The following is a 9,379-nucleotide window of genomic DNA, read 5'->3' as shown; positions in this document are numbered from 1 at the left end:
TAGCGACGCACGATACAATCTGTAGCATAACTGGAATGGGCCGGATCGGCCATACCAAGTGGCAACAGTGGGTCGTTTCGAGGAAGCAATCTGATTGGTTGAAACAGCCTTCTAGCCATGGTTCAAACGAGCACCGCTCCACACCTAATCAAAACAAAGAATTCAGCCGCTCTGTTCTCCCAGAGCGCTAGCGAACTCGGTGGCTAGGCTAGCTAGTTACTTGGAACATTTGTGTGCCGTAGTGACTACATCCGTCATTAAAACAAATGATTTTTTCAGCGATTATATATATTTTTATTTTATATATATATATATTTTTATCCCACAATTTTGTAACCCATTTTTCACCCCTGTGTCAATCATCTAATGTGATCCTGGGCTCTACACACCTTCCGCCAACCTAGTCCCCATATATGGGGGACAAGGGGAGAGCAACGGACTTAACTCATGCTTCCTTCATGCTTGAGTGTCCAAGTTGCTCCTTTACACCTGACAGGGGGGAGTTTCCCTGGTTGGACGTAGCGCGTGGAAGGAACACGTTATTCCAACCAGTTCCTTTCCCCTCCATCAGGCGCCCCGGCTGGCCAGGGGGAGGCAGTTTAGAGAACAGGATTACTGCATGTTTTTGTGAGGGTACCTACCCTAGGGGACACGGGGAGAACATGCAAACTCCACACAGAAAGGCCCTTTCACCAACCCCGCTTTCAGGTATGGGCACTGATGACGTGGAGGAGGAAACACGCCGCCAGCACCCACAGCGCCCCGAGCGGGAATCGAACCCAGGACCTTCTAGCTGTGAGGCGACAGCAGTACCAACTGTGCCACCGTGCCCCTAGCGATTCTTATTTTGAAGGGTAACTGTTATATTAACTGTATAATTGCAATATTACACTCGAGGGTATAACTGCAATATTACACTTCTGCGTTGCTTTCGGAACTCGCCGCCCGCTCTCGTGTAATATTGCTTCATGAATGAAATAAATTAAAAGGGTGTAAAAATTCATCATAGAGTTCAATATTTATCAAACGTTTCTAGTACCTCTAGTCTAGAACAAAAGCAAAAAGAAAACTTTTTTTCTACATTTAATCTGTGCACTCATCTCATTCAGTAGTCATTCAGTTGTGAAAACAGACACTTGGAAAAGAGTATAGGCTATTTATTGATTGATTGAATACTTTATTAACAGGCTTTGGGCCAAGCCCCTATAGGGCCCTATAGGCTTGTTTCCATTGTGGTTCCTCTGTAAAATATCGGAATCAGTCAGAATCGGTATCGGCAGATATGACCCTGCAGATAATCAGAGGTGGGCTAACGGTCATAATTTCATAATCGTGCCACCCCTACGATAAAGAAGTGGTACCGGCAGTGTTGTTTTTGTCGACTAAAACTAGGACTAAAACAAAATTAATTTGCGACCTTATGGCACAACAACTTTTTGTGCCATGTGCATATAGGTTTTACATACAAAAGATACTTAACACATTTAGTGCCGGAAGTGAATCAAAATTGATCATCTTAATTAATTTTTTTACGCTCCAAAAAGCGTTCATATTTTGCGGGAGAGACGGATAAGGAGCAGAAATGAATATCGATCCATTCATCACCACGGAGAGCGCCCTGGATTAGGAGATAAGAGTCATTCTTTCCGCCGCGCTAACATGGGAGTCAATGACAAGCTAATAGTTGCACAGAGCGTTAGCGTACGGAAAGCGAAGACGTCATAGGCACTAATGTTTTGGGATCCTTATGACGGCCTCATGCGTCGTATGAACTGAAACGGTTAAGAAACTACATTGTGGTGGTCATGTTGATAGTGTCAGATTATGTGATTCCAGGACTTTAGTATCTACCACTTGTCATTGTCATCCTGGAATAGAATGAATGATCATTTGATTGTATGTTATATCATGTTAGCCTGGTTAATAAACCAGACCGAATCAGCCGCTGGCAAAAAAAAATTGCCTACCGGCGGATTTCGGTCTGGAGAGGCTCAATTTTACGCCCATTTCCTACTCCAGAGAATGTGGCCTCCAATAGGGACACGGTATGCAATATGGGCGGGCTTTGGTACGGTGACGTTCAACCTTTGACTGACAGTAGCTCTGACCAATTGCGTCAAAGAGAAAATGTTTCCCTGGAAATGAAATCCAAGCTGAGCCTCCCCAGACTAATATCCCGCGGATCCGTGCGATATTAGTCTGGTTTATTAACCAGGCTAATATCATGTGTCAACTCAAATGGGGAAAATGTGAATTTATTACTATTATAACTAACCACTTCTTCCCTGTATGATTCCTCCTCATTATCCTCAGATGTGCATTTTGACCCAAGCATTTTTCACTAACAGGAACTAAAGGGTCCCCCCCCCCCCCCCTGTATGAGTCCTCATTCATCTAAGGGCTTTTCCCCTGTATGAGTCCTCATGTGTGATTTTAGTTCACTACTATGTGTACAGCCTTTACCACACACGTTACAAGTGAAGGGCTTTTCCCCTGTATGAGTCCTCATGTGTATTTTTAGTTTACCACTCTGAGCAAAGCCTTTACCACAGACGTTACAAGTAAAGGGCTTTTCCCCTGTATGAGTCTTCATGTGTGATTTTAGATGTTCACTCTGAGCAAAGCCTTTACCACAGACGTTACAAGTAAAGGGCTTTTCCCCTGTATGAGTCCTCATGTGTGATTTTAGATTAACACTGTGAGCAAAGCCTTTACCACACACGTTACAAGTAAAGGGCTTTTCCCCTGTATGAGTCCTCATGTGTGGTTTTAGATTAACACTGTCAGCAAAGCCTTTACCACACACGTTACAAGTAAAGGGTTTTTCCCCTGTATGAGTCCTCATGTGTGATTTTAGATTAACACTCTGAGCAAAGCCTTTTCCACACACATTACAAGTGAAGGGCTTTTCCCCTGTATGAGTCTTCATGTGTGATTTTAGATGATCACTCTGAGCAAAGCCTTTACCACACACGTTACAAGTGAAGGGCTTTTCCCCTGTATGAGTCCTCATGTGTGTTTTTAGATTAGCACTCTTAGCAAAGCCTTTACCACAGACGTTACAAGTAAAGGGCTTTTCCCCTGTATGAATCCTTGTGTGCGTCGTCATATTTGCCTTAAGATTAAAACATTTGCCACAGTCTGTACAACTAAAGCGTTTCTTCCCTGTGTGGCTCCTCATGGAGTGAGTTTGTTTTGATGATTTCAGGTCCTTGGACAGCTTGCTGCTCAAAGACAATCTTTGTCCTTCCACATTTGTCTTGTGTGATTGCAGTGTGTTTAAAGTTGACTGACCTTCATTGGGCTCCTGCCACTCATCACTGTCTTCAGTGTCAGATTCAGAACAGTGTGAAGAGAGGAGCTGGTCATCACTAGTTGGTTGTGATGTTCCACAGTCCTCTAGATCAGCTTGTGTTTGAGTTGAGTTGCCGGCTACAGGCTCTGTCTCTCTGTTTTCATCATCATGAACATCTTCACTTTTCACTGCTTGTAATGTCAATGTTGACCCATCAGCCTCCATTGGTCTTTGAAGTATCTCCTCTTGTTCATCTTTAATCTGTGGTGGTTGTGGTTCCTCCTGGACCAGACTGGAGCTCCTCTCCTGTTGTTCAGTAAAAACCTCCTCTTTACACACAGGGAGGTGCGGGACGGCTAGAAAAAAGACACAAAGAGAGAGAAAACATTTAATGTTTGAACTTTGCATTTCCCCCACGCAGTGTTTCCCGTTTTATAGCTTTGGTAGTGTTGGAGGAAAGTCCTCTTTTCCATTTCTAAATAAAAAACAGTTTTCAGGGCTTGAAATTACATTTTTGAGCCACTAAAAATTTGTACATTAGACATGTACATGGAGTTGTCTTGCATCTTTTGTTTGTATTTATATATATTATATATATTTACAAATACGTAGCAAGTGTTCAACAGAAGGTTATTACAAAAGAACACAATTATTTTGAAAGGGAAATATGTTTTGTTTTTACACTAGATGGTGCTCTTGCCAACCTATGGTCACACACCATATCGTTGGTAATGAGACGTTCGTTGGGCATCCGTTAAAGAAAATATGTTTCAATACATCCAACTGAAGATTGCATGGTGATCGCGCCCAAAGTGGAATAATAATGCCATTTTTATTAGGAAGAAAACTCTGACTCAATCCGTGGATCCAGATCTTCAAATAGTAAAATCATTGGGAAGTAAACATTTTTATTAAAATAATTAAACGGTACGAGTTTTGGTGATGCTCTATATTGTCTGAATCAACTTTGTTTGTGTTTGGTTAAGGAGTTCATTTATCTCCGGGTCTTGTTCACGAGTGAGGAGAGGACGGAGAAGGAGATCAGCCGGAGAAACGGAGCGGCAGGGGCGGAATTGCAGTCACTTTACCGCACTGTTGTGACGAAAAGAGAGTTGAGCCAGAAGGCAAAGCTTTCTGTCTACCGAGCAATCTTCGTTCCTACTCTCACCTATGGTCATGAAGTGTTCCTACTCTCACCTATGGTCATGAAGTGTTCCTACTCTCACCTATGGTCATGAAGTGTTCCTACTCAACTATGGTCATGAAGTGTGGGTCATGACCGAAAGAATAAGGTCACGAATACAAGTGGCCAAAATGAGTTTTCTTCAACGGGTGGCTGGCATCTCCCTTAGAGATAGGGTGAGAAGTTCAGTCATACGAGAGAGACTCGAGTAGAGTCGCTACTTATTTGCCTGGAAAGGCGCCAGCTTAGGTGGTTCGGGCATCTAGTTAGGATGCCTCTCGGGCGTCTCCCTAGGGAGGTCCTCGAGGGACGTCCCACTGGGAGGAGACCCCGGGGCAGACCAAGACCAGACCCTTGGAACGTCTCGGTATCCCCCAGGAGGAAGTCACTAATGTTGCTCTGGAGAGGGAAGTCTGGAACACTCTGGTGGAGCTGTTGCCCTCACAACACGACTACGGATAAGAATAAGTTATGTAAGTAAGTAAACAACAGCACATACCTATACGGTACAACTTAACTACAGGTTGCATCTTCGCATCAAACTGTACACGTCTCTGGTCCACCTCTGGCTGTTCCTCTGACACCGTTGAATGTCTTTTGGAGGCCATCTCTATAGATACGGGAGACCTCTCCCTGTGGTGCTCTGTGGAAATCACCAGTAGAAACAATTCAGTAAGTGTGTGTGTGTGTGAGAGAGACTGAGATATATATATATAGAGAGAGAGAAAAACCTTCCAAGGAAGGGACTGCACACTCCAGGGAACAGATACGGACAACCAGCGTTTTGCCGTGAGCTTCATCAGGTGCTAGCACCTGGCGATTTGGCCTGGAGGGAGAACGTTTACAGCCGCTGCCGCTTCCTCCTTAACCTCCTCCAATCCATCTCCCCACACTGGCACGGCTTACGGCTATCAAGTTAGCCATGTGCTATCGATGTTTGAGGGTTTTCTTGTCAGCGAAAAGTCAACAAACAGAACACGGTGACATATGCATGCTGATCTTCCTTAATAATAAAAAAAAGGCTTAACCCATGCGTCCAGTGGCTTTATAGGTATAGGTTGCTCAGATCTGGACTGGATTTATTTATGTTTTGGACTAGAACCGGTGGACCTCTGTACTGTAGACGCGCAGATGCATGCATCATGAAGATGCGATGAGTTGTTTATTGATGATTAAGCCTACAACAATTAATTTATATCGTTAAATGTTGCTTTTTTGTTTGTCTTTTAAAAAAGGAGCATAAATAAATGTATACCATTCGTCTACCAACTTTAATTATGTAGCCTATACATGCATATTACATTTGGGGTAACCTATTAAAAAAAATAAAAAAATCAACCACTATCCGTTAATGACCCGGTTAATCCTGTCGGCTAACCGGCTGGGAAACTATCCGTTACCGACATCCCTACACTCCATGTGTTAATATAACACCCTTTAGTTGAACCTTCCTGTACAGATGACTTAATCCTTTTGTGCAGTGGTGCACTTACCATGTCTCGTGCAATAAATGGTTACACATGCACGTAATATTGTGCTTTGACAATGTAAAATATATTTTATCAAGCACTTGTTTGACAGAGACAGACTGACAGACAGACATATTATGATGGACACACATACATCACCTGGTTCAAAATATAAGATCTGTAAAGACGTGCGAGCGCACACACACAGATACACAAACACGTTGGCTGCACTGCTTAAAGGGGGAATGTCACGGCCCGAGATTAACATTGCTGATAAGGTACATCACGTGGTCTGAATGAAAACGATTTCAAACGGCACGTGACTATATCTCAGGCTCTGACGTGACCTAGCATCTAGGCAAGCTGAGTGGCTAGCGCACTAAAGGCTACTAGTTTTGAGGTAACCTTTTGCGTCATACTAGGTGAAAGTATCATCAAAAATATATATTTTCGCTGGAAAATCTTCGTTACAATGACATTGAGTTGACGTGTAAGTTTTAGTGTAAACTGTTGCATAATCGCAATTTCGCGTGACGAGTTCCATGCCCCGGCAGAGAGCTGGGATGCAGCTCTCTGTAACCCCGAGCCCTGTTCACAGGTTCACTGCCTGTCTATAGCAGCACTGCACCGGGCTAAAATGCATATCCGTCTTCAAATATCCTATGTACCACTCTCTCTCTCTCTCTCTCTCTCTCTCTCTCACACACACACACACACACACACACTCTCTCACACACACCGATATGGGGGGGCGGTCTCTCTCTCTCACACACACACACACACACACACACACACACTGCGTCTTGCATCAGCGCGCATACGGAGTGCCTTACGCACCGCAATTCTCTCCCTCCGTATCTCTCTCTCTCTCTCTCTCTCTCTCTCTCTCTCTAATAATAATGAAATGCATCACAGCGTGACAACTTGTGAAGATTAGATATATTCGAAGAAACTAGCATTTAGGAACCACTGGAAAAAATAACAAGTATCCGTGCGCAACTTGGAGCTCTCCAATAGCCACATAACATTCAGAAGGCATGTGATGTCTTCGTCACCACCAGATGAAACTTTCATCTCATTAATCATTGACATAGCGTTATTTAGGCTATAATGATCAACTTGTATGGGTGATCATTTTATGTATATCAAATATTATATTAACTCAAGGTAATTAATGCTACAGCTCTGAATATAAATGTCGGAACTGGTGTAAAATGGAGATTAAGCCTGTTTCAGTGTTGCGCACTGAAAACCAGAACAGGTACGCTCGCCCCTTTTCCAACTCACCCCCACGAAAAGTGAAGAACGGTCGCCCTGGAATTTCGAAAAGTGAAGACGGCTTGCCCCAAAGCCATGAATAGCTCGCCCCCAAAGTGTGGTTATCTCGCCCCACAGCGTGGATATCTCACCCCAAAGCACGGATATCTCGCCCCATGTTTATTTCATGTTTATTTTACCTTATTTCTCATATTAGAACCTTTAGAATCAATGTTGTTTGTCAAAGGAGAACATTTAGAACCAGTTTGTTGTTGTTGGTCAAATGAAAATGATGCATGGTACCCAGGGGGCAAACCACCCTTTTTTTAGGAAAACTGCATTTGCCATGACCTCAAAGGTTGTCCACCAGAAATAATATCTATGACCCCATAGGATCACAACCTATATGGACAACCCGGTCAATTATTTTGCTGGAAATCCAATATGGCCGCCCCAATATTAGCCCCTATTAGTTATAATGGGGGGTGACAGGAACAAACTGCAGGTTGAAAAGACCCTCAGCTCTGAACTCGGTAGAATCTGCACCTGGCTCGCTGATAAACTATCCTTACACCTGGGAAAAACTGAATCCATCCTGTTCGGATCAAATAGTAATCTCAGCAAGGCAGATGGCTTCTTGGTTAGAGTGGGTGACAATATTATCACACGAAAAGATCAAATTACCTACCTAGGTTCCATCCTGGAGGCCAATCTTTCCGGTGATAAAATGGCCACCAACGTAATCAAAAAAGTCAATCAAAGAACAAGATTCCTTTACAGGATCTCCTCACTGGTCAGCAAAAACACCTTGAAGACCTTAACAGGAGCCCTCGTACAAGGTTTCTTTGACTATGCATCCACCTCTTGGTACCACAGCACCTCAAAGGCCCTTAAAACAAGGCTCCAGACCTCCCAAAACAAACTGGTCAGGCTCCCCCCGAACCCACCTCACCCCTGCCCACTTTGACAGGCTGGGATGGCTTAGGGTCGACGACAGAGTACAGCATCTTGCAATGGGTCTGGTCCACAAGATTCGATACACCACCAAGATACCCATGTAAACAGGGCCGCCAACTGGAACGGCTCGTGAAGAAAACAGGTCTCACTGTTCACTCCCAGGCTTACATACTGCATCAGGAACAATACAAAAACGCCCTAAATACTGCACGTACCTCCCATTACTCATCCGTCATTCAATCCGGCAGCAATAATCCAAAGTCACTATTCTCCATCAACAAACTCCTCAAGCCTATGGACACCATCACCACCTCATTCACTGCCACTAAATGTGAAACATTCTTGTCATTTTTTCAGTCAAAGGTTGACACCATACACACAGACCTGGCCGCCTCACCCACCTCCACACCTGATTTTGAACCTGCCTCCCCTCTTTTCCCCAGCCACTCACTCACTTCCTTTACTGAAATAACTGCAGCCAACCTCTCCTCCATAACCTCCGGCATGAAAACTTCCACCTGCATCCTCGATCCTATCCACCTTAGTTATTGCCTGTCTCCCTGTTCTCTCGCCACTCATCACCACCATAATAAACACCTCCCTGTCCACTGGTCACGTTCCCCCTGCTCTCAAACTTGCTGCCATCACCCCTATACTAAAAAAGCCTGGACTTGACCCTGACTCCCCCAGCAACTACCGGACAATTTCTAACCTCCCCTTCCTCTCCAAAATCCTGGAACGCACTGTTGCATCTCAGCTCAAATCACACATGGACTCCAATAACCTTTACGAATCATTTCAATCCGGTTTCCGTTCACTTCACAGTACTGAAACTGCACTCACAAAAGTCACCAACGATATCCTCCTGTCTGCCGACTCTGGTCACCTCTCCATCCTCATCCTCCTCGACCTCAGCGCTGCCTTTGACACCATCAGCCACTCCATCCTCATCACCCGTCTCCAGTTTTCCCTCGGTTTAACCGGCACTGCCCTTTCCTGGTTGTCATCCTACCTCTCCGATCGACAACAATTCATCTCCATCAATAACTGCAAATCTTCCACTGCCCCAGTTACCCATGGTGTCCCCCAGGGTTCAGTACTCCTCTTCATCATATACATCCTCCCTCTAGGTCAGATCCTCCGTCACCATGGACTTCAGTTCCACTCCTACGCCGATGACACACAGCTGTACCTTTCCACCAAAGCCATCACCCCAAC

This window comes from Protomyctophum parallelum (genome assembly GCF_964188405.1).
Source record: "Protomyctophum parallelum genome assembly, chromosome: 12".
Taxonomy (NCBI): Eukaryota; Metazoa; Chordata; class Actinopteri; order Myctophiformes; family Myctophidae; genus Protomyctophum; species Protomyctophum parallelum.
The sequence above is the reverse complement of the archived record's forward strand: the minus strand, read 5'-3'. Positions refer to the sequence as shown.